The sequence below is a fragment of the Grammomys surdaster genome, unplaced genomic scaffold, assembly GCF_004785775.1.
Source record: "Grammomys surdaster isolate TR1022 unplaced genomic scaffold, NIH_TR_1.0 332619, whole genome shotgun sequence".
NCBI lineage: Eukaryota > Metazoa > Chordata > Mammalia > Rodentia > Muridae > Grammomys > Grammomys surdaster.
In genome coordinates, this window is record NW_021627844.1 from 7,672 (window position 1) to 11,565 (window position 3,894).

At 37.4% G+C, this 3,894-nt stretch overlaps 1 non-coding gene across 1 annotated transcript; it reads left to right on the forward strand.

Moving 5' to 3' along the window:
• Positions 1-831: 831 nt before the first annotated feature.
• LOC114616586 lies at positions 832-995 on the forward strand. Its single transcript, XR_003710666.1, has one exon. It is a non-coding gene; the product is annotated as a U1 spliceosomal RNA (small nuclear RNA).
• The last annotated feature ends 2,899 nt before the right edge of the window (positions 996-3,894 follow it).

Sequence of the window (3,894 nt, forward strand, 5' to 3'; positions counted from 1 at the left end):
CACCTGTACATCTGTGCACATGTATTCCTTGTACTCACAAGGTCCTGAAGAGAGTCAGGTCTCCTGGAACTGGAATTCCAGATGTTTGTGAGCCACTGGGAGTAGTGTAGTCACTGGGAGTCAAACATGGTCTTCTAGAGGAGCAATCAATGTTCTTCTGAGTCAAGCTCCGGAGATTTAAATCTTAAATACACAAGCATATCCATCTCCTTAATATAAAAATTTGTTTCTATCATTAATAAATGGTTAAATTATACATATGACAGTTTTTAATGTTCTTTATAATCCAGATTCAGTCAATCCTTTTGAGTGTATGATGATTTTATATACTTGTAAATTCAGAATTAAGTGAATATGACTCAGGTAAACAGTTGTAATGTATGGAGGATATTTAAGAGTCATTATAACTCATCAGGAAATTTAGAGAAGGAACTACTTCATGTTTCAGACCTGTCAAGATGGTGATTATCAAAACAGATAAAAAAAATTACAAAGAGATCATAAAACTTGTGAATTCCTGTGGTAAGGAAATAGTTAAGTCCACTGTGGAAACCACCCATTGCCTGATTATGAAAACACACTTGTGCACGTGGGAATCAGCATCCACTGTAATGTTCCACATGACCCAGTAATCACACTCTTTGTATTTGTCCCAAATGGTGTAGAAATATGTGTCTACTCTATAATCTAAGGGAAGGGTTTGTAGAAACTTTATTGTTAACACTGAAAATGGATGAATGATCACCAGAGGTTAAGTGGGGAGAGGTTGAGGGTTGGGTGGTGCAGCACACTAAGATTTATTTTGAAGTAATATGTAGAAATACTGAACTCATACTTACCTGGCAGGGAAGATACCATGATCACAAAGGTGGTTTTCCCAAGGCGAGGCTTATCCATTGCACTCCGGATGTACTGACCCCTGCGGTTTCCCCAAATGTGGGAAACTCGACTGCATAATTTGTGGTAGTGGGGGACTGTGTTCGTGCTCTCCCCTGTTTAAAAAAAAGAAATACTGAACTTTTTGCTTTATTTTTATCTAAGTGTAAAACATCTTTTAACTGAATAAAAATTCCAACTAGCAGATAACAAAGAATAATTGTCTTCGTATTAAATAGAATCTGGAGATTCTGAGTGAATTAATCAGACTTTTCAGTGCTTTAACAAGTCTGGAAATATATGAAAGGAGGAAGAGGTGGTGTTGACTCTTGGTTTTGGGATTTCAGATCCTTGTTGGGGAAGAACAGAATGGAGCATCAAGCTCATGCCATGGTGGCAGGAAGCAGAGGCAGAGGGCCTGCTCTAATGGGTTCTCTGCTTTTCTTCGATTTCCTCTGGGTCCCTCAGCCTATCGGAGTTGTTATTCATATTTAAGAAGAGAGTATGTGGGCTCCCTAGTAGAATACTGATGAGCAAATGACCATATATTAAAAGAGAGTTTATTTGATTGCTTTCAGCGATGTGATTGGAGGAGTTCAACAATGGCTGGCTCTTGGAGCACAGAAATTGAGTAATCGCTTAGTCCACGAGGCATAAAGCCTGGAGAACTGATGCCCTTTAGTTCCACACTGGAAGCTCAAAGAAACTGGTTCCAAAAGTAATGAAAGAATCATCATCATCATCATCATCATCATCATCATCATCATCAGCAGCAGCAGCAGCAGCAGCAGCAGCAGCAGCAGCAGAGACATGGCCCAGTGAATTAACTAGGGAGAGTGAAGTTCAAAGGACAAAATAGTGTTTTATTTCTTTCCTATCCCTCTATCTAGGCTGCTGCCAGAAGGTACAAGAGTAAGGTTGGGTTTTTTCATATCAATGTCAATCAATACAATTATAAGACAACTTGCAAACTCAGACCAGCCCAATGTAGACGATCCCTCCCTGAAACTCTGTTCTCTGGTTATTCTTGATTATGTCAAGTTGGCAACAAATCTAAGCATTACAGAAGGTCTTTGCCTTCACAAATGCACCCACTGGGAAGTTTTATTTACCTCCTAGGTACCTCCTGGATTCAATCATGTTGATGGTCATGATTTACCATCCCAATGAGTCAATGTCTACATGAGATCCTTTGATGGATAGGCAGAACTTCAAGACTGAAGAGGTTAAGGAAAGAAACAAGTGACCAAAATCTGCCTTTCAGGGACACACTGGAAGCATGGCGAGACATCACATTTAATTTCTCATTTAAATTTTTACAAGGAGACTACATTGATATATGTATGGTGATATAATTAATATTTCACTTAACATCTTAGTAACTAAAATTAAATCCAGAATTACAATTTACTCTGAAATTGTTTAAGAGTAAATTGTATAGACCAATTCATGTGGAAATTTTTCTATGGGTATTAATAGAAATGATAAGCCATATTATTAGTTCATGGCGTGCTAAAAATTTAACAGGAAGCTGTGGAGGCACATTCAAAAAACTCTAGGTTTCAAACTAAGGGTCCTGCCTTATACACAGTCTTCAGATCTCTGATTTGATGTGTCCTTAGCTTGTCCCATTTGGAAGGGTTTGCAGCCCACTAAACTTTATTCTCTGCTACCTCTATGCTATACGGCATGCTGCCTTTTACATACAGCTTACACTCTGAGCAGCCAAATCCTTATGGACGTTTTTCTGTTAAATAAAATGTAGAATAGAACATGGCAACAGCCCTGGCCATCTGTCTCCTGGTCAAGCAGCCAAGCCAAGGTTCCTCAGGACACTTGTTATTCATGCTATTACTATCACTAAAAACAATGCTAACAAGTAAACTATTAATAAATTCGTAAAGCTGATATCACTGAATTTATTGCTATTCACAGACAAGTACAAATTTAACAAAGGGACAATAATGCATATCTGTGAATAAAGAACTCTAGAGAATGTTCTAGAAAAGATAAAATCAATAGCTATATTATCTGGAGGGTACTTTATTTATTTATTTATTTATTTATATCTGTGTTTGTGATACATGTGTGCATGTGTGTGCATCCAGGTGCAGTTACATGTATATGGAGGTCAAAGGTTGGCATTGGCATCTTCCTCAGTCACACTCTGCCTTATTTTATTGATATAGAGTCTCTCACTAAACCTGGAGCTCATGCAGTTGGCTAGACTAGATGGCCAATCAGACCCCAGGATCTGCCTGTCTCTACTATCTCAGTACTAGAGATAGTAATAATTTCACACACAGGTACTGGGAATTGAATTAACTCAGATCCTCATGCTTGCTAGACAAGCATCTCCAAACCCAAGTTCCTTATTTTTATCTGCATGAAAACAGAACAGAATTCCTGGTAAGGCATGCCACAGATAGAAATATAGGTATAACTCTCAGTGAATACTGCTTGAAATAATAACTAACTATGCCTTGGATAGAAGACTCTCATTTGTCATAAATGTGTTTAAAGAATAAGAGATCAATTTATAACTATCTTTTAATTAAATTATCCAGATAGATAGATAAATAGATAATAGAAAACATTCTAATCACACATCCCTTCACCTTACCTTATCCTCCTCTACTTGCCCCACAATCCAGTCTTTCACCAATCAAGTTTCTATCTCTTTTCTGTCTTTTTGTTTATTTTAGTTTCTACTTTGTGGGCCATTAGGTTTATCCAAGACCACTTCTCTAAATGAAGCTGTTACACTACCTCTTAAAACATGGATAATTCACCAGTGGTTGCATCACTAAAGAAAATGAATTCTTCCCTAGAAGTCCTGATTATTACTGTTAACTCCCTTGGGTGGAGTGGGTGGTCCCATGAATGCCTCCCAGTAATTTTAAGCAGATAATATTAAATGTTTCACTCCTCTACACACCATAAATATTAGATGCTAACAATCATAGTTACTATTAAAGTACTGCAACATATAATAATAGGGTTTGATAGTTTTTTATC